The sequence below is a fragment of the Octopus sinensis genome, linkage group LG7 (genome assembly GCF_006345805.1).
Source record: "Octopus sinensis linkage group LG7, ASM634580v1, whole genome shotgun sequence".
In the NCBI taxonomy this organism is placed as follows: domain Eukaryota; kingdom Metazoa; phylum Mollusca; class Cephalopoda; order Octopoda; family Octopodidae; genus Octopus; species Octopus sinensis.
In genome coordinates, this window is record NC_043003.1 from 40,049,042 (window position 1) to 40,071,286 (window position 22,245).

Genomic DNA, 22,245 nt, shown 5'->3' on the forward strand with positions numbered 1-22,245 from the left:
TATAACTGTCTATCTCTCTGCATTTCTAGGGTCTTCCCTGATGCTGTCACATATTGTGAGATTTTAAAATTACGTCAAAATTTCAAAATTTAGTATATTGAAATAATTTTCAACGTTAAATCCGATTTTGTTATTTATTTGTTCCAGAAAAGTTGCAGAAATATGTTACTGAGATTTAAACCTTAATCAGTTTTACCTAATCAGAAAACATGATTTGGGAGCTAGCATTACCTACATGATAGCTGACAGTGTCTACACGATAGCTGCCTATCACGAAATAAAATCAAAACCATTAGGAGGAGATATTTTTATTTACAAAAAAAAAAAAAGCAATGCATTACGACGACCAAAGTTGTAAGATCTTCTGAAGTTTTAATGTGTAAAACGACCGTGCGAAGGAGAGGTGACGATGATTGGCTCCTTTAGTACACCACACGGTCGATTACAATAAATACGAAAAGTATGAATGAGTACAAGTGTCAGAAAGAAAAGAGAGACACAACCGGTAGAATGTTTAAGAGAAGATTTTATTGATAGGTTAACATGTATGTCTGTGTGTGCGTATTATATACACAATAACAGACAAGCCGTCATGTATACAAAGTGTGTATATGTGTGCAAACACGGATGTATGCGTGTGCGGTAAGTACGGAGCATTGAAAGAGTCTATAGTATGATGTTAGAAGAATGCTCAGACACAAGGATGATGACTACCAGTTCGTCATCAAGGTACACGATAGTTGAAGTGCTGTGACAAGAAATTGAGGCGAAGAAGCAGAGCGTGTGCGGTACGCGTTGTATGAAGTGGTGGCTACAATGCTACTGTCGGGTTACTTGGTACAGGAGCTTCTCGCAGGTTGTGTTTGCTCTTAACCATGGTGAAGTAATTCACGAACAATGTTGAGATAGACCTGTGCGGGGATTGCTGGTTGCTGTGTACGTAGGGAGATGTTGTTGACGACGTTAAGACGGAGGCGACAGAGATGGAGGTCCTGAAAGCTGCTGGACTAAGTTGAGTCTCCATGTGGCTGCTGATTGTGTTGTCGCTGGAACTGGGTGTGCTCTGTGGTCAGTGGTTAGACCTAAAACGGTCTAGAACCAAAAGACGAAAGACGGTGTTGAGGCTAGCATTTTTATAGTGAACAGTCGGCGCAAACTGAGGTTTAGAAGAGACTGTCTTACGTGACCTTATCAGGAGGCTGCGATTGGTTGGGCTGCACATTGGCGCGTAATAGAGCAAGAGACGAACTGCGCTAATACCAACCAATCAGAGTAGTGGACACAACAGGGTCCAAAAGGGCGGCCGAAGGCTAGCTGTTATCTACTACGTCCGTACTTATGTATATATAACAGAGAGAGAGAGAGAGAGAGAGAGAGAGAGAGAGAGAGAGAGAGAGAGAGAGAGAGAGAGAGAGAGAGAGTCCGCTACAAATGAATAAAGTCATGTGAAGTGGTCAAACAGACATGTAAATAATTTAAAGAGGGAAAAAATCCTCAACGAACTTTTTGGGCGAAAAATTGCACAAATCTGTCCTGATTAAGAGGCGTATCTGTCGGGGAAGGCATGCTCTGACATGGAATAAATAAAAATTTATATAAGACATTCTACTGTAAAAATTGTCTGGGAACGACAGGCTTTTCAGCTCGTCTCATATAATTATCAACTCGCTTTAATGAAGAAAGCATTCCCTCACAGGAAGCAGATGTGGCACGTATGGTCAGAATCAAAATCAGCCGTAGTAATTTTGTTATTTCGGCCAAAGCTTGATTTAATACATATCAACGTATTATGTCAGCAACTTCTCCGTTGTTTGATTACTCAGAAAAGAATGCAATATTAAGTTATATAGGATCACTGTAATTGTCAGCATCGGTGGTTCAGTGGTAGAATGCTCGCCTGCCACGCGGGCGGCCCGGGTTCGATTCCCGGCCGATGCATTATGAAATACTTTTTTTTTTTTACTGTGTTTAACTTTTGATGTCATACATTTTGAACATTTGTCGAGAGGTTAAACTAAATAAGAAGCTTGAAACACGAAATCTGCAATCAAATATTGATTTACAGCATTTATGCTGCGTCGCTTGTGGTTCTCTGTCCGTGTGTCACGCATAGTTATTTGACCGGCTACACCTTTTCTCAGTCATTAGACTGTGGTTATTCTGGGGCACCGCCTTGAATTATTAGTAAACGAATCGACCCCAGTACTTATTTTTTAAAGCCTGATACTTATTCTATCGTGTTCTTTCGCTGGAACTCTAATCTAAGATACGCGGACGTAAATACGCAAACACCGGTTGTCAACCGCTGTTGGAGACAAACACAGAATCAAAGGTGCACGTGCACATGCACACATATACGTAAGTGTGTGTGTATATATATGTATGTATGTATGTATGTATGTATGTATGTATATTACGGAGATGTACTTGCATAGCAAGTTAATTGATCTGAGATCGTGTGCTGAAACAAAAACAATTGCAGCGTGGATGGTGCCTATAAGTCGTTAAAGCACGCACAAAAAACCCCGTTAGATTAAATGTTGAAGTGTCAACATTTAAATATAATTTTTGTCAAAATATTTTCGTCGCTTTGAAACCGCGACCTGTTCGCTGACAAAATTTCATGAGATGCAGCACGAGTTTTGTCAGTGAACAGGTCGCGGGTTCAAAGCGACGAAAATATTTTGATGCAAATTAAATTTAAATCTTAAAGTGAATCTAACGGTTTTTGTGTGTAAATGGCTTATAAATACCTTCCATGCTGCAATTGTATATGTTTGTGTGTGTGTGTGTGTGATAAATAAAATGAGACAGAAAAAAATTTGCATACGATTATTCTTTTTTACTCTATGCACAAAATTTTTGGTTTGAAGGGGCCAGTCAATTAAATCGACTCCAGTACACAACTGGTACATAATTTATCGACCGCGAAAGAATGAAGGGCAAAGTTGACGTTGGCGGAATTTGAACTCAGAACGTAAAAACAGACCGTGCAGAGCATTGAAAGTAAAGAGCATTGAAAGAGTCTATAGTATGACGTTAGAAGAATGCTCTGACACAAGGATGATGACTACCAGTTCGTCACCCGGCGTGCTAACGATTCTGCCAGCTCACCGCCTTTTTGCAAACGAATATTATATAACAGAGTGAGTATATTATTGTCTGTGTAAATTATAGTCTCAAAACAGCCAATTAATGCTGATTTATGCGGATAATCTTCCAGAAGTGGAGAAGTAAATTAGCAATCATCGGACATGGCTGAATGGAAAAGCATGGCTTGGGCCTTTTGCCTCTGGATGTCGGAAAATGCCACCTCCGATTTGTGGAGGTTAGAGTTGTAGAAATATCCGGAACGAACTACATGGGTGACAATACTCAATTTTATCACTAGGCCCTGACAACAATGAATAAATGCTATTAATATCAGAAGACCAGTATTAAACGTAAGCGTCGGTTGTTCATTGGTAGAATTCTCGCCTACCATGCGGGCGCCACGTGCTCTTTTTCTGGCCGACACTCATTGAATATTTGCATATCTTCTTCTTTTTATGTTGAAATAATATTTTGAATATCTGTCAATCAGAGTATATACTAAATAAATTGTGGAAGAGTTACTAGAAACCTTTACCTTTTCGTCCCTTTGGAGTTGGGTCGATGGTTGAAGTTTTATATTTGAGGGCTGCATTGCACTGGGTACAACCTAATAAGGGCGAATTAATATGAATGTTATTAAATATGTGGTTAAATATAACACTTATAGTAAAAATGTTTATTATTGAACGGTTTTGAGTTGTAATAAATGCCATATATTTAAACTCAGAGCCGTCAAACAAAAAATGTAGAACACATTCTTTTTGACAAAATGCGTCTCAAGCATTCTTCTCGCTCTGGTAGTGTTTCACGTTTGTCTGTGCCTGTCCAAGTCGTTCCTCCGATTATCTACATTCCATAAGACGGACTGCTTATTCAGAGTTCATCTGTGGCTACACAACAGTAACATTACAGATGTATCGACTCTACTACGTATCTGCTTCTTTTTTCAAAAACCGGGCGGGTTGGACTTCAAATCAAAACGCGATGGGACAGAGAATCATGTATTAGTCTCGTGTAATTGGATATAAAATCTCCGTGGTGTTAGGCTTGGAGAAAATTGAGTTCATGAGGTTCATGTTTGTCGTACAATTTCACTGTACATCCTGTATACTCCACCACACATTCTGCATGAAAAATTGTGGTTCTGAAAGGAATCATAGTAAGCTGTGGGATTCATAATGGAAATACTCACTCATTTCACAATACTTTGGTGTACATCGGTAGAAATCATACAATGGTTAGTCAGTCTTATAACTAAAAAAAATCGTTGGAACATCACTAAGAGCTTCATCGTTATGTAAAATGTATGAAAAGAATTTCACTTTGAAAGGCCCTCGATGGAGTACGTAGCTCGAAGATTAAGGAGTATCTCCAGGTCAAGCTACTACTTCTCCTCATTGAGTAGTTAAAGCTCCGGGACCACGGACATGTTATAAGATTTTTGCAGGAAAGAATCGCAAGACGGATTCTTCAGGTCGAGCCAACTGGCAGGAGACCTATGGATAAGACCAAGAATGAAGTAGTTGGATAATATCCACAGTTTCAGTTGGGCATGCTTGGAAATTCAGCCTGAAAATGTAATGGCGGCTGCCTGAAGATCCTACCCTCACGACTCTCTCAAGAATAGACGGGAGGAAGATGAATGGATGAAAGGCCCTCGAAACCTGCATCAAAATAACATCCGCATGAGGACTCAGCACTTTTTCATTATATTACATGGTTAATTTAGTGGTGAACTGACTGTGAATTTGTTGGATAGAAAATTCAGGAAATCGAATGTCAGACGTTGAAGCAACAGAGGTGAATGTGTAACAACGTAGGTTCAGCAAACTTATTAAAATTTGTTTGTCATGTAAAAAACAATGGAAGCTTCATATTGCAATCATGGATGATGATATCAAAGTGTTATTGTCATCAAAATATGTGTTGCTCTCAAACACACTCCAAGGATTATTATATCTCCTATTTAATGTTATCAAGTATAACATATATGTATGATTGTATACATCAGTAGAAATTATAGAATGTGGTTTGATGAGGTTGAAATAAGTTTGTATGTCATGGAAAAAAACATTGCACCAAAAAAGTTTCAAGTTGCAGAAACATTATTACAATTTTATCACTGATTAGTGACAACAAAGAATAGACGTTATAAATCTCAGAAGACACTAATCATCCGTAAGCGTCGGTGGTTCAGTGGTAGAATGCTCGCCTGCCACGCGGGCGGCCCGGGTTCGATTCCCGGCCGACGCAAATAATAAATTTTCGTTTATCGTGTTTTGGTGAAATACATTTTAAGCATGCCATGATGAGTTGGCATCAAACAAGAAACCTGCAACACATACGTTTCTTTCGACGAAATATATTTGAGACATTCCTCATATCCTCATATCCGAACAATGTTTCCTGTATTCCAATATCTGCTTGTTACTCTAAGTCGCTCCTCCTATTGTTTGCTGTCCATACGACGGACTGCTTGTTCAAATTTTACCAACGGTTACGCAACAATAACATTACAGATGTATCAACTCTACGTCATGTCTGATACTTGTTTTTTTTTTTTGCCTTTTTTTTATAGTGGGGATGGTATGGTTGGAAATGAAAGCGTGATAAGGCATAGATTCAAGTATTAGTTTCTTTTGACTTAACGTAACATCTCCTGGTGTTAGGGATGGAAGAAATGTGAGTTGATTATGTTCACCTGGTTGATTATGTTCACCTGGTTAATTATGTTCACCTGGTTGATTATGTTCACCTGGTTGCCCAACTTCTTTCTTACCCAGTGCAGAACCTGTATAACATTGTGGTTTTAAAAGAAAACGTAATTAATAAACCCTAAGTTTAATATCAGTTAGATGTAACGCTTTTGTCGTATTTTGTGCTTTGAATTTTTAAATATTTGTTGATGATGAATGACATTTGTTACAACTCAAAACCGTTCAATAATAAACATTTTCCCTATAAAAGTTATATTTAACCACATATTAAATAACATTCATATTAATTCGCCCTTATTAGGTTGTACCTAGTGCAATGCAGCCCTCAAATATAAAGCATCAGCCTCGACCCTACTCCAGAGGGACGAAAAGGTAAAGGTTTCTAGTAACCCCTCCACAATTTATTTAGTATATACTCTAGATTCGGCAACCACGTTTTCCTTCCCGTTTTACATTGGACGAAGGTGCATGGCTCAGTGGTTAGAGCATCAGGCTCACAACATAAAGTAGTGAGTTCGATTCCTGGACAGGGCTGTGCGCTGTGTTCTTAAGCAAGACACTTTATTTCCCTTTGCTCCAGTTCACTCAGCTGTAGAAATGAGGTGCGACGTCACTGGTGCCAAGCTGTATCGGCCTTTGCTTTTCCCTTGGATAAAATCGATGGTATGGAGAGGGGAGACTGGTATGCATGGGCGACTGCTAATCTTCCATAAACAACCTTGCCCGGACTTACACTTCGGAGGGTAACTTCCTGGGTGCAATCCCATGGTCATTCATGACCGAAGGGAGACCTTACCCAATATATTTTATATTGGATGAAAGTTATAAACATAACTGGTAAGGAATACTGAAATCAGTACATAGCTGGAACTAGCTTATTGCTCAAAGGGGAACGAGAGGCGAAATATGGATTTAGGAAATAAAGACATTGAGGCCAGTCTATTGTGTCTTCTACTCTCTCACTTCTGACTTGGTCCCTAAAGATAAGAGACCTATTCAACCTATATTTTGAAGTTCGATCTCATAAACATACTTAGAAAATACAGCTTCATTTTTTAATATTATTTTCCGGGAGGGCTTCATATAGAGCAAAACGTGTTGTGTATCCCTGTCTTTTTGACTTGGTTCAAATTTCGATTATTTCAGAAAAACGGGCAGATAAACAAATTGAGAGGTGTCAACTTGTAGAAACATTATTACAATTTTCTCAATCGTTACTGATAACAGCAAATAAAGACTATTAGTCTCCGACGACTCACACAACGGAAGCGTCGGTGGTTCAGTGGTAGAATGCTCGCCTGCCACGCGGGCGGCCCGGGTTCGATTCCCGGCCGACGCAACTTGTTTTCTTTTTATTTATGCATTTTAAATATTTTATCGAGTAAGTCCTAAGACATGTAGACAGCTGAATAACAAGGCGTCACCCACAAAACCTGGTTTTCCATTAATAGCATGAGGTCTCGGTGAGGTCCACATTGCTCTCTCCGCCATGCAGTGATAAATTGTAAAAGTTGGAGTGTAACAATCTGGCTAATGTTATTTACATTCCTTCCACTGCCCAGTCTACCGTGGTATATCTGTTGCTGTCACTGCTGTTATTTAACTCCAGGTGAACGTTGGCCACGACTAGACCTATGACTAATGGCGTTCCAATTTTGACCATCCTGTCTTTATAGATATATTCATCCGATAACTACTTCAGTGACCATGTAGACTCGGTCAGAATACGACAGCTGCTCTTCCTCTAATATCAAGTTCATCCAAGGTCGATTTGCTTTTCAACCTCAGAATGTCAATGAAAAATGTACCCATCAAGGACGGGTCTGATGTAACCGACTTTCTCCTCAAAATTGCTGTCCTTGTACCAATATTGAACAATTCATTCTAGCAGAATGTATTCGTTTGGAGAATTTCATCGTTATATAAAATGTACGAAAATAATTTCAGTTTAAAAGGCCTTCGACGGAGTACGCAGCTCGGAAATCAAGTCTCTCCGGGTTGAGTGTTATTGCTATCAAAAATATGTTGCTGTCAAATACGCTCAAATGATTATTATATCTTCTGCTTACTGTTATCAAAGATAACATTAAGCAGGAGATATAAGAACACGGTTGTATACGTCAGTAGAAATTATAGAATCTGGCTTGAAATAAATTTGTATACCGCGAAGAAAACATTGCAACTAAGAGGTATCAAATAAGAGAAGCATTATTACAATTTCATCAGTAGTTAGTGACAGCAATGAATAAGCACTAAGCGTCGGTGGTTCAATGGTAGAATGCTCGCCTTCTATGTGGGCGACTTGGGTTCGATTACCGGCCCACGCAAGTTATATGTTTTTGCATCTTTTTTTTCTTGTTTTAGCGAAATACATTTTAATTGCTTATTATGAAGAGTGGACTTCATATGAACTCAGAATCATCAAACAAGAAACCTGCAATATAATCGTTTCCATTGATAAAATACATTTTAAACGTTCCTCTTGCTCGGATAGTGTTTCCTGTATTTCAATGTTTATCGCTCCGAGTCGCTCCTCCGATTATCTACATTCCATAGGAGGGACTGATTGTTCAAAGTTCATCTACAGCTTCCCAACAATAACATTTCAGATGTGCCAACTCTACTTCATGTCTGACGCTTATTCATTATAGCAGGGTTGGTTTGGATTCGAAATCAAAACGCGATGGGGCATAGAATGAAGTGTTTGTTTCTTTTGTCTTAGTATAAAATCTCTCGGTGTTAGGGTTTCACTCTTAGCCCACGGCAGAATCTGTATAAAATTGTGATTTTGAAAGAAACCATGATAAACTCTAATATCTTCCTTGTACATGGACGAAGGCCTCAGCATGTTGTCTCCACCAACTACGGTCTAATGTTTTCCAGGAGCCGAAATATTTAACAAAGTCTTCATTCCAGCTTCTGCATGGTCCTCTCTTGGTGTCCACTGTGTCAGTTTGCTATTCCATTTGCCGTCCTTCCTTTTTAACACGTGTCCCGCGAAAGACGACTTCAGGATTTCTATTTTCGAGATAATACCCGTTAAACCTATCACCACTCTTAACCTGTTATTTCTCCACTTATCCATATTGTTAATCTTCAGCATTCTCCTTTCCACGGCTCTTTGAGTTGATCTTAATTCATTTTCAATGCTTTTGTTGGTAGTCCATATTTCCGATTCATAATGATAGGCAGCACACACTGGTTGAAGACCTTTCTTTTTAGACACATTGGCAAGTCACTGCTTATGGCGTGAATCGATTTACCGAAGGATTTTCATCTATCCTGGGCAAATAATCTGCTTAAAGGATAAAAATTAGACCAAAGAAATTGAACAACGAATATGATGAGGACGAGCATAGTTTGGTAAAACTCTGATGTGATACCAAGTATATAGCGTGGGTAAGGCGGTGAGCTGGCAGAATCGTTAGCACGCCGGGCGAAATGCTTAGCGGTATTTCGTCTGCCGCTACGTTCTGAGTTCAAATTCCGCCGAGGTCGACTTTGCCTTTCATCCTATCGGGGTCGATTAAATAAGTACCAGTTACCCACTGGAGTCGATATAATCGACTTAATCCGTTTGTCTGTCCTTGTTTGTTCCCTCTTGTGGGCAGTAAAGAAATAAGTATATAGCGTGGGAGTCATAATCGAATTCTGGTTTAAAAAACATACATTTGCGTCTGAAAATTATTTTGAAATTATAAACAGAAACAAATTGTATATTTGGACCGCCCATATTTTAAAACAAAAATTCGAGAAATCGTTGACATTTTAGAATTTATGGAAAGAGGGGGAGATTACAAATTTATTTTAATTATTATTTTGTTTTTCTTTTTTGCATAATCGTATGAATTATCGTGTGTGGAACAAAAATTCGCAAAAATTTCTGATAATTCGAAAAAAAACCCAAAAGTTATGAGAGGTAATATGGCATGCTTAAACCAGCATGGAGTGGAGAGACTTGATATAAAACCAATGCGGTGGAGTGGAGAGACGTGATAAAAAAAATCTCTGTGATGTTAGGTTTGGCAGAAACGTAAGTCAATGAGGCTCATGCTTGTCGAACAATTTCACTCTTTATTTCACCGCACGTCCTGCATAAAATCGTTATTTTGAAAGGAATAAGTAACACATAAACTTCCATTTTTGCTGGAATCCGCGAAATAAATAGCAGTTATATACTCTGGGAGTCACAAGCCAAACAAACCCCTACCCTTGCACCCTTGCGTCTAGTATAAAAAGATGGAGACTAATATCCCTGTCTTTTTGACTTGGTTCAAATTTCGATTGTTTCAGAAAAACGGGCAGATAAACAAATTGAGAGGTGTCAACTTGTAGAAACATTATTACAATTTTCTCAATCGTTACTGATAACAGCAAATAAAGACTATTAGTCTCCGACGACTCACACAACAGAAGCGTCGGTGGTTCAGTGGTAGAATGCTCGCCTGCCACGCGGGCGGCCCGGGTTCGATTCCCGGCCGACGCAACTTGTTTTCTTTTTATTTATGCATTTTAAATATCTTACTTAAATAAAATCTTATAAATCTAATAAATTCTTTTACTTGTTTCAGTCACTGGAGTGTGGCCATGTTGGGGCCTCGCCTTGAAGAATTTGTCCCCGGTTGTTATTTCTGAAGCCTGGTACTTATTCTCTCGGTTCTTTTGCGAACTATTAAGTTACAGAGACGTAAACAAGCCACCACCGGCTGTCAACCGTTGGTGAAGACAAGCACTAACATGTAAACGCGGTTTCTGCAATCGACTGAGTCAAAAGTCTATTAGTCTCCGACGACTCACACAACGCAAGCGTCGGTGGTTCAGTGGTAGAATGCTCGCCTGCCACGCGGGCAGCCCGGGTTCGATTCCCGGCCGACGCAACTCGTTTCTTTTTTTATTTATGCATTTTAAATATTTTATTTAAATAAAATCTTACTCCAACGCAAATCTAATAAATTCTTTTACTTGTTTCAGTCACTGGAGTATGGCCATGTTGGGACCTCGCCTTGAAGAATTCGTCCCCGGTTGTTATTTCTGAAGCCTGGTACTTATTCTCTCGGTTCTTTTGTGAACTATTAAGTTATAGAGACGTAAACAAGCCACCACTGGCTGTCAACCGTTGGTGAAGACAAGCACTTACATGTAAACGCGGCTTCTGCAATCGACTGAGTCAAAAGTCATTGAAAAGTTTGCAAGTAACCACGACAAGGCCTTGACAAACAACAACAAGGCAAATGACCTAATGTTTAACCAAATTAAACAAGCAATCGATTAGTTAGTTGGATATATATAGGCGCAGGAATTGTTTACCAACCACATGGTTCCGGGTTCAGTCCCACTGCGTGGCACCTTGGGTAAGTGTCTTCTACTATAGCCTCGGGCCGACCAAAGCCTTGTGAGTGGATTTGGTAGACGGAAACTGAAAGAAGCCCGTCGTATATATGTATATATATATATATATACTAAGCAATAAGGGTTTAGCAACGAGTTGCCTACCTATATATATATATATATATTATATATATATATATATATATGCGTGTGTTTGTGTGTCTGTGTTTGTCCCCCTAGCATTGCTTGACAACCGATGCTGGTGTGTTTATGTCCCCGTCACTTAGCGGTTCGGCAAAATAGACCGATAGCATAAGTACTGGGCTTACAAAGAATAAGTCCCGGGGTCGAGTTGCTCGATTAAAGGCGGTGCTCCAGCATGGTCGCAGTCAAATGATTGAAACAAGTAAAAGAGTAAAAGAGTAACTGACTAGTAATAAGAGAGTGGAATCGAACCAGCAAAATATGAAGTGGTGTCGATACATCTGTAATGTTTGTTCATTGTTGGATAGCTGTAGATTGACTCTAAACAAGCAGCCCGTCCATTGGAATATAGAGAATCGACCTAACGACTCGGAGCGACAAGCAGACACTGATGATCATGAAACACTGTTAGAGCGTGAGAAATGTTTCAAATGCACTTCGTAAAAAAAATTTTTTTTTAATAAAATAAAAAAAAATTGAACACAATCTTTGGAGGCGAGCATTCTATATAATAATGAAATTATTGTATACAGTGCTCAGGTGCATCACAACTTGTCAGAAAGTGCATATAAAGTACATGCAGTAATGTAGAAATGTCTGGAAAGCGAACAATGTATGAGTCAGATACATGCTTGTGTGTGTATGGAGGGGAGAAAATCAAGTGTAGTGTTGGCGAATCTCAGGAAGCATGGAAGTTTTTTGAAGGATGCAGTGCTCCGACAACTAACAACTATCATTGAACAACCGACGCTTTGGTTGCTGAGAGGTCTGAGATTCCTGTGTTGAAACAAATTGTGTTGTGTCTAGTGAGAGTCATTACGCCAATATTATTAACACACGCACTGGTTCAATTCCACAAAGCGTCAGTTGTTCAATGGTAGAAACTCATCTCTAAAGATTGTGTTCAGCATCGTTGGTAATATGGAAACAGAGTTTTTCGCTACGTTGATGGGTAATATACTCGCTTCGGATTGACTAAAATATCCCAATTTTGCAAAGTTTGAATGCTAATAACTTTTCAATTATGGATTTATTGGAAAATTGAATTTCATTTTCATAATTAGTATACAAAACGTAATATAAATACCAACTCTGAAAACAATTGGAACAAAATTGTAAGCAGTGACGAAAACCACAAAGATCCGAAATAGGTAATAAATTAACTTCCATTTCTGCTGGAATCGACGAAATAAATACCAGTTATATAATTTGGGAGTACCAATCCAAACAAACCCCTACCCTTGTACTCTTGTGTATGGTATAAATAGGAGAAGAATGGATGGAGACCAATATCCCTGTCTTTCTGACTTGCTTCAAATTTCGATAATTTGTCAGTTTTAAAGAGATAGTATTTAATGAGCTCCAGTTGAACAGGGTTCGATAAAATAATACCAGTCATATACTTAGGTTTTCACCATCGAAATGATAGGCTCCTTCGCACAGTTTAACATTGTATTTACTGAAATCAAGTCTTGGATTGGACCAATATTGGTTCCTTCGAAATTGGTTCAAAGGTCGATCATTTTCTAAGCGAGAGAAATAACAAAAATCAGCCAGTTTACACTTTTTATAAAATAGAAATTCAAAAGGCGCAACTTTTTCACACAGTACTAACCACCCGGCAAGTTTGTTTGGTATCTTTTTTCTTTCCTTTTTTTTTTTTACTTAACTCGGTTAGTGGACGGTGGCCATGCTGGGGCATCGCCTTGAAAGGTTTTAGTCGAACAAATCGGCCCGAGTACTTATTCCTGAACCTCGTTATTTATTTATTCTAGCGGTTCTTTTGTCGAACTGCTAAGTAACAGGGATGTAAATAAACCACCACCGGTTGTCAAGCAGTGGTGGAAGACACATAAACGCGGCCTTTGCAGTGGAGTCGCTGTAAACTTTGCAAGTATCGACGGATGAGCTTTGACAAACAAAACAAATGAATTAGTGTTTAAGCATATTGGTTATATTACAAATTGGCTAATAAAAAAGAAGTGAAATTGGGCCAGTGCATATGTTAATATTGACATAATGGCTCTCCCTAGATAAGACATAAGCCATTTCAACATACGAAGTCACATAAAGAATTTTGCAAACAAAATACAAGGCCGAAGTTTGTATGTCATGGAGAAAACATCGCAATTGAGAAGTCTCAAATCAGAGAAACATTACGAATCTCAGATAGCAGCATGACCGAAGCGTCGGTTGTTCAGTGGTAGAATGCTCGCCTCCCATGTGAGTGGCCCGGGTTCGATTCCCGGCCGACGCATGATTATATTTTTTTTGGCTTTGTTTTTGACGAAGTACTTTTTCGATAAAATAAACTAGGTTTCGTCTAAACTGAGAACCATCTAACAAAAAACTTACAATATATTCGTTTCTTTTGACGGCATATATTTGAAATATTTCTCACGCGCAGTGTTTCATCAGTGTCTGCCCGTCACTCGAAATCGTTCCGCCGATTCTGTGTAATCCATAGGACGGACTGCTTGTTCAGAGTTTATCTGTAGCTATACAACAATAAACTTTACAGATACCTCGGTACCACTTCATGTTTGTTGCTTGTTTCTAATAGCTGGGTGGTGTGGATTTGGGTGGAATTCTGGTTCATATGATACACCTTTTCGTCTGAAAATTATCTTGAAATTATTAACAGAAATAAATGGAAGATTCGGACTCTCCATATTTTAAAACGATTCTATGATTAAAAAAAAAAATTCGGGAAAGCGCAGGAGTGGCTGTGTGGTAAGTAGCTTGCTAACCAACCACATGGTTCCGGGTTCAGTCCCACTGCATGGCATCTTGGGCAAGTGTCTTCTGCTATAGCCTCGGGCCGACCAAAGCCTTGTGAGTGGATTTGGTAGACGGAAACTGAAAGAAGCCCGTCGTATATATGTATATATATATACGTATGTGTGTGTATGTGTTTGTGTGTCTGTGTTTGTCCCTCTAGCATTGCTTGACAACCGATGCTGGTGTGTTTACGTCCCCGTCACTTAGCGGTTCGGCAAAAGAGAACGATAGAATAAGTACTGGGCTTACAGAGAATAAGTCCCCGGGTCGATTTTCTCGACTAAAGGCGGTGCTCCAGCATGGCCGCAGTCAAATGACTGAAACAAGTAAAAGAATAAAAGAGCAAAGAGTAAAGCGTGAAAATTTTAAGAATTATGGAAAAGGGGAGGGCTAGAAAATTTTTGAATTACTACTTTTTATTTGTTTACATAATCGTATATGATTTCCTGTGTGTAAAACAGTCGCAAAAATATTCTGAAAATTCCAAAAAATACAAGTTATGGGAGGTTATATGAAGTGCTTAAACCAGAATGCCGCCTGGATTTGAAATTATGATGTAGTGGAGAGTGGAGAAAGTCGATATAAAATCTCTGTGTTTGGCTGATGAGTTACTCTCATTGCACGTCCTGTATAAAATCGTTGCTTTGAAAGATGTAAGTAATAAATAAACTTCCATTTCTGCTGGAATCGAAACGAGCAGATAACAAATTGAGAGATGTTAATTTAGAGAAACACTTTTATAATTTTATCACTAGTTACTGATAGCTGTGAATAAAGACTCTTAATCTTATGAAACGTACTCATGGAAGCGTCGGTGGTTCAGTGGTAGAATGCTCGCCTGCCACGCGGGCGGCCCGGGTTCGATTCCCGGCCGACGCATCTTCGTAATTTTTCATTTTAAATAAATAAAATGTATCACCAATTTACAAATCATATCAATTCTTTTCTTTGTTTCAGTCATTTGACAGCGGCCATACTGGAGCACCGCCTTACATGTCTGTCATTAAAAAAAAAATTGTAATTAATGAACTAAAGTCGGCCAGAGTTCGTTAAAATAATATCAGTCATACTTCGGTTTTCACCATCGAAATGATAGGCTCCGTTGTACAGTTTAACATTGCACTTACTGAAAGCGAGTCGTGGGGTGGACCGATATCGGTTCCTTCGAAATTGGTTCAAAGTTCGATCATCTTCAAAGCGAGAGAAGTAGTTGATAAAGACTAGGCTTCGTCTGAACTGAGAGCCATCGACCAAGTAACTTACAATATGTTCGATTCTTTTGACGAAATACATTTGAAACATTTCTCACGTTCAAACCGTGTTTCATGAGTGTCAGTGTTTGCCTGTCACCCGAAATCGTTTACAGATCTGTCGACATCACTTCATGTTTGCTGCTTGTTTCTAATAGCTGGGCACAACACTGGATCAACCATTCAGCAAAATAAGCATATCTTTAGGGCGTCAAGGGAAGGAGGGGGCATCACAGGGATCTTTTCCTTTTGAATGGCAGTTTTCAACACAATTTCTAGTTAACTAAACACTTTGAAACTTCGTATACTGGTAGAATGTGTCAAAATAAAACATTTTTTTCTCTTGGCTTTCTAGAGAAAATTGTAATTTGTAACTTTAACGTAGTTTAATTTTTCGAATTTTAACCAATCCGATGCCCTCTATTGAGCTAAAATCATTTGCTGCGTCTAAAACTGAGACAACATCCTGTCACTAACTCTAACCCTAACCCTAACCCTAACCCTAAATGTTAGCCTTTCGTTGTTTTTTTTCTTAATTATTAAATCAAAATTATTTTCCATTGCTTTCGTTTTAGCCTTTCGTTTTTTTTTCCTAATTGTTATCCTTAAATTAATTTAACAATTAAGAAAAAAAAACGAAAGGCTAACATTTAGGGTTAGGGTTAGTGACAGGATGTTGTCTCAGTTTTAGACGCAGTAAATGATTCCCGGCCGACGCATCTTCGTAATTTTTCATTTTAAATAAATAAAATGTATCACCTATTTACAAATCATATCAATTCTTTTCTTTGTTTCAGTCATTTGACAGCGGCCATACTGGAGCACCGCCTTACATGTCTGTCATTTTTAAAGAAATTGTAATTAATGAGCTTAAGTCGGCCAGAGTTCGTTAAAATAATACCAGTCATACTTCGGTTTTCACCATCGAAATGATAGGCTCCGTTGTACAGTTTAACATTGCACTTACTGAAAGCGAGTCGTGGGGTGGACCAATATTGCTTCCTTCGAAATTGGTTCAAAGTTCGATCATCTTCAAAGCGAGAGAAGTAGTTGATAAAGATTAGGCTTCGTCTGAACTGAGAGCCATCGACCAAGAAACTTACAATATGTTCGATTCTTTTGACGAAATACATTTGAAACATTTCTCACGTTCAAACCGCGTTTCATGAGTGTCAGTGTTTGCCTGTCACCCGAAATCGTTTACAGATGTGTCGACACCACTTCATGTTTGCTGCTTGTTTCTAATAGCTGGGCACAACACTGGATCAACCATTCAGCAAAATAAGCATATCTTTAGGGCGTCAAGGGAAGGAGGGGGCACCGCAGGGATCTTTTCCTTTTGAATGGCAGTTTTCAACACAATTTCTAGTTAACTAAATACTTTGAAACTTCGTATACTGGTAGAATGTGTCAAAATAAAACATTTTTTCTCTTGGCTTTCTTGAGAAAATTGTTATTTGTAAGTTTAACGTAGTTTAATTTTTCGAATTTTAACCAATCCTATGCCCTCTATTGAGCTAAAATCATTTGCTGCGTCTAAAACTGAGACAACATCCTGTCACTAACTCTAACCCTAACCCTAACCCTAACCCTAAATGTTAGCCTTTCGTTTTTTTTTTTTCTTAATTGTTAAATCAAAATTATTTTCCATTGCTTTCGTTTTAGCCTTTCGTTTTTTTTTCCCTAATTGTTATCCTTAAATTAATTTAACAATTAAGAAGAAAAAAAACGAAAGGCTAACATTTAGGGTTAGGGTTAGTGACAGGATGTTGTCTGTTTTAGACGCAGCAAATGATTTTAGCTCTATTGAGGGCATAGGATTGGTTAAAATTCGAAAAATTAAACTACATTAAACTTACAAATTACAATTTTCTCAAGAAAGACAAGAGAAAAAATGTTTTATTTTGACACATTCTACCAGTATACGAAGTTTAAAAGTGTTTAGTTAACTAGAAATTGTGTTGAAAACTGCCGTTCAAAAGGAAAAGATCCCGCCCATTCTCTATAATCCATAGGACGGACTGCTTGTTCAGAGTTTATCTGCAGCTATACCACAATGTATTTTACAGATGTGTCGTCTCCACTTCATGTTTGCTGCTTGTTTCTAATAGCTGGGCACAACGCTGGATCAACCATTCAGCAAAATAAGCATATCTTTAGGGCGTCAAGGGAATGAGGGGGCACCACAGGAATGGTAAGTGGTTTACGGCAGAAAAAGAATCACTTTAAACTTGCTAAAATAAAATGCCTTGTGAGTGGATTTGGTAGACGGAAACTGAAAGAAGCCCGTCGTATATATGTGTATATATATATATGCGTGTGTGTGTTTGTATGTCTGTGTTTGTCCCCCTAGCATTGCTTGACAACCGATGCTGGTGTATTTATGTCCCCGTTACTTAGCGGCTCGGCAAAAGAGAACGATAGAATAAGCACTGGGCTTACAAAAGAATAAGTCCCCGGGTCGAGTTGCTCGACTGAAGGCGGTGCTCCAGCATGCCCGCAGTCAAATGACTGAAACAAGTAAAAGAGTAAAAGAATAAAAGAGTAAAGTCTTTGCAATTCAAAAACGTAGGAGGAAACTTTTCAAATATAAATAAAGTGGAAGTATACAAAAATAAAAATTATTTTCCCTCTTACTGTTTTGTTTCGTTTTGAAAAATAAATATTCTATTTTATGGTTTGTTATTTTTTATATTTTGAATTACATAATCTTTTATGGGGGGCACCAAAATCTTGTCAGTGCTTAGGGCCTCGATGGGTCTTAATCCGACCCTGGCCGGGCGAAACGAATTTGGGTGGAATTCTGGTTCAAATGACACATCTTTGTGTCTGAAAACACTTTTACAATTTTATTACTAGTTACTGATAGCTGTGAATAAAGATTATTAATCTTAGGAAATGTACTCATGGAAGCGTCGGTGGTTCAGTGGTAGAATGCTCGCCTGCCACGCGGGCGGCCCGGGTTCGATTCCCGGCCGACGCATCTTCGTAACTTTTAATTTTAAAATAAATAAAATGTAACACCTATTTACAAATCAAATCTATTCTTTTATTTGTTTCGGTCATTTAACTGCGGCCCTACTGGAGCACTCGGACAGTTCATTGAAATAACACCAGTCATATACTCAGGTTGTCACCATCGAAATGATAGTCTCCGTTGTACAGTTTAACATTGCACTTACTGAAAGCGAGTCATGGGTGAACCAATATCGGTTCCTTCGAAATTGGTTCGAAGTTCGGATATTTTCAAAGCGAGAGACATTACAAACATGATCCAGTTTACATTTTTATGTAAAAGGGAAATTCAAAAGGTGCAGCTTTTTCGCACAATACAATCCAGCCGGCAGGTTTCTAAGTGGTATCATCATCATCATCATCATCATCGTTTAACGTCCGTTTTCCGCGCAAGCACGGGTTGGACGGTTCGACCGGAGTCTGGGAAGCCAGGGCTGCACCAGGCTCCAGTCTGATCTGGCAGTGTTTCTACAGCTGGATGCCCTTCCTAACGCCAACCACTCCGCGAGTGTAGTGGGTGCTTTTTACGTGCCACCTGCACAGGTGCCAGACGGGGGTCTGGCATCGGCCACGATATCTTCTATTTATTCATTTATTTATTTATTTATTTATTTATTTATTTACTTGTCTTAGTCACTGGACTTCAGCCATGCTGGGGCACCGCCTTGAAATGTGTTAGTCGAACAAATCGGCGCCAGTACTTATTTCTGTAGCCTAGTACTTACTTACTCTATCGGTTTATTTGCCGAACAGCTAAGTTACGGGGTCGTAAATAAACCTCCACCGGTTGTCAAGTGGTGGTGGTGGGAGACAAACACAAACACATAAACGCGGCCTCCGCAACGGACTGAGTGAAAAGTCAGTGTAACGGTTGCAAGTATCAACGAAAGAGCTTTGAGAAACAAAACTAAACGAATGACCTTCTGTTTGACCAAATTAAACAAACAATCGATTAGTTATTTGGATATATTACAGTGATTAATAATAGAGGTATGAAATTAAATCAGTACGTGTGTTCATAATACTGATATAATGACTCTCCCTAGACACAACAAAATTTCTTTCAACACACGAATTCATATAAAGAATCTTGCAAACAAAATACAAAACCGAAGTCCGTATGTCATGGAGAAAACATTGCAGCTAAGAAGTGTCGAGTCAGAGAAATATTATGAATCTTAGAGGACATCATGACCATAGTGTCGGTTGTTCAGTGGTAGAATGCTCGCCTACCATCGGGCGTCCCGCGTTTTATTCCCGACCGACGCAAAGATTGGGTTCGGCTATTAATTTGTTTTGTCTAAATACATTTTTGATGAAGAGTAAGCTTCATCTGAACTCAGAACCATCGAACAAGAAATTTACAATGTATTCGTTTCTTTTGACGAAATACATTTGGAACATTTCTCAAGCTCTAACAGTGTTTTATGTGTGTCAGTTTCTCTTTGTCGTTCCGTTTGATTTTTATCACCCTCAGTACATGTCCTCAAATTGCACTGTCCTCACATTAACACCCAAGCGCTCTGAAACTTTGGCATTAGAGATTCCGGCGTGAATACCAAGCAGTACAGCATGTTCTTTCCAAATTTCTGGCAGAGTAAATTGCGTCGTGGTGCTGTTTTTCTTACAGACGGTGCCCAACCGACCCTACTATACTGTGTAGTCGACAAAATAAAAAAACAAGCAATGCGCGTACACGAAATTAAAAATCTAAAATGGCGACAGTTTACCCATCGCACCCTGTACACACACACACACACACACACACACACACACACACACACACACACACACACACACTGAGTAGCCCTTCGTTGCCGGACAAGTTTTACAATTAAATTTCTTTATTTCAACTTTATTATTCCATGTCGGATCATGTGTTCCCAAACGAATACGCTTGATGAGGTGAGCTTTCTTCATTATTTGAGGCAATTTAGTTCAAATTCCACCGAGGTCGACTTTGCCGTTCATCCTCTCGGGATCGATAAATTAAGTACCAGTTGCATACTGAAGTCGATCTAACTGACTACCCCAACATTTCTGGCCTTGTGCCTATAATAGAAAAGTTCATTTGAGGTAATTTATAATGTCTCGATACTCTCTCTTTACTCTTTTACTCTTTTACTTGTTTCAGTCATTTGACTGTGGCCATGCTGGAGCACCGCCTTTAATCGAGCAACTCGACCCCGGGACTTATTCTTTGTAAGCCCAGTACTTATTCTATCCGTCTCTTTTGCCGAACCGCTAAGTGACAGGGACATAAACACACCAGCATCGGTTGTCAAGCGATGTTGGGGGGACAAACACAGACATACAAACATACACGCACACACACACACACACACACACACACACACACACACACACACACACATATATACATATATATATATATATATATATATAATATATATATATATATACGACGGGCTTCTTTCAGTTTCCGTCTACCAAATCCACTCACAAGGCTTTGGTCGGCCCGAGGCTATAGTAGAAGACACTTGCCTAAGGAACCACGCATTTTGTGTTGGAATTCCTTCTTATGACCAAAGTGAGACAAGAGACACGATTTGAACTTAAGCTGTAAACAGATTAAGCCAAATGCTGAAAAACTTCTAGCTGGACATTTGAGAGACATTTAGTTGTATCTTGAAACTCCACTACTTCTGACATGAATGCCAAGGACAAGCTTTCCTTTCAAATTACGCTTTCAAGTTCGAAGAAGCATACTACACTTTTACTTGTTTCAGTCATTTGACTGTGGCCATGCTGGAGCACCGCCTTTAGTCGAGCAAATCGACCCCCAGGACTTATTCTTGGGAAGCCTAGTACTTATTCTATCGGTCTCTTTTGCCGACCCGCTAAGTTACGGGGACGTAAACTCACCAGCATCGGTTGTCAAGCGATGTTGGTGGTGGGGGGACAAACATATACACACACATACATATATATATATACATATATACGACGGGCTTCTTTCAGTTTCCGTCTACCAAATCCACCCACAAACCTTTGGTCAGCCCGAGGCTATAGTAGAAGACACTTGCCCAAGGTGCCACGCAGTGGTACGGAACCTGGAACCATGTGGTTGGTAAGTAACCTACTTACCACACAGTCACTCAACTTTATTTTAATTTATTTTCCTGGAATATCGATCAAAGCAAAATGCATTGTGTGACTTACGGTGAACCCTGATCGAACAGAATTATAGCACACAGGTAATCAACTGAGTTACTAGATGTGACCCGCAAATATGCATTTCCGGGTATTTTATACCCCACTGAAGCTGAGGACCTTATTGAACGTACCGACATGCGGTGATAAAATCATAAAGGGTTCAGTAAGTGCAATGTTAAACTGTACAACGGAGACTATCATTTCGATGGTGACAACCTGAGTATATGACTGGTGTTATTTTAATGATCTGTCCGAGTGCTCCAGTATGGCCGCAGTCAAATGACTGAAACAAATAAAAGAATAGATTTGATTTGTAAATAGGTGTTACATTTTATTTATTTTAAAATTAAAAATTACTAAGATGCGTCGGCCGGGAATCGAACCCGGGCCGCCCGCGTGGCAGGCGAGCATTCTACCACTGAACCACCGACGCTTCCATGAGTGCATTTCCTAAGATTAATAATCTTTATTCACAGCTATCAGTAACTAGTAATAAAATTGTACAAGTGTTTTCAGACACAAAGATGTGTCATTTGAACCAGAATTCCACCCAAATTCATTTCGCCCGGCCAAGGTCGGATTAAGACCCATCGAAGCCCTAAGCACTGAAAAGATTTTGGTGCCCCCCATAAAAGATCATGTAATTCAAAATATAAAAAATAACAAACCATAAAATAGAA

At 39.1% G+C, this 22,245-nt stretch overlaps 9 non-coding genes across 9 annotated transcripts; 8 read left to right on the forward strand and 1 right to left on the reverse strand.

Moving 5' to 3' along the window:
* Positions 1–1,867: 1,867 nt before the first annotated feature.
* On the forward strand, positions 1,868–1,938 carry Trnag-gcc. The gene has a single exon. It is a non-coding gene; the product is annotated as a tRNA-Gly (tRNA).
* Positions 1,939–5,275: 3,337 nt separating this feature from the next.
* Positions 5,276–5,346, forward strand: Trnag-gcc. Its single transcript has one exon. It is a non-coding gene; the product is annotated as a tRNA-Gly (tRNA).
* Positions 5,347–7,078: 1,732 nt separating this feature from the next.
* On the forward strand, positions 7,079–7,149 carry Trnag-gcc. Its single transcript has one exon. It is a non-coding gene; the product is annotated as a tRNA-Gly (tRNA).
* Positions 7,150–10,225: 3,076 nt separating this feature from the next.
* On the forward strand, positions 10,226–10,296 carry Trnag-gcc. Its single transcript has one exon. It is a non-coding gene; the product is annotated as a tRNA-Gly (tRNA).
* Positions 10,297–10,616: 320 nt separating this feature from the next.
* Positions 10,617–10,687, forward strand: Trnag-gcc. The gene has a single exon. It is a non-coding gene; the product is annotated as a tRNA-Gly (tRNA).
* Positions 10,688–13,528: 2,841 nt separating this feature from the next.
* Trnag-ccc lies at positions 13,529–13,599 on the forward strand. The gene has a single exon. It is a non-coding gene; the product is annotated as a tRNA-Gly (tRNA).
* Positions 13,600–14,931: 1,332 nt separating this feature from the next.
* Trnag-gcc lies at positions 14,932–15,002 on the forward strand. The gene has a single exon. It is a non-coding gene; the product is annotated as a tRNA-Gly (tRNA).
* A 3,283-nt stretch (positions 15,003–18,285) lies between these two features.
* Positions 18,286–18,356, forward strand: Trnag-gcc. The gene has a single exon. It is a non-coding gene; the product is annotated as a tRNA-Gly (tRNA).
* A 3,571-nt stretch (positions 18,357–21,927) lies between these two features.
* Trnag-gcc lies at positions 21,928–21,998 on the reverse strand. The gene has a single exon. It is a non-coding gene; the product is annotated as a tRNA-Gly (tRNA).
* Between the last annotated feature and the right edge of the window lie 247 nt (positions 21,999–22,245).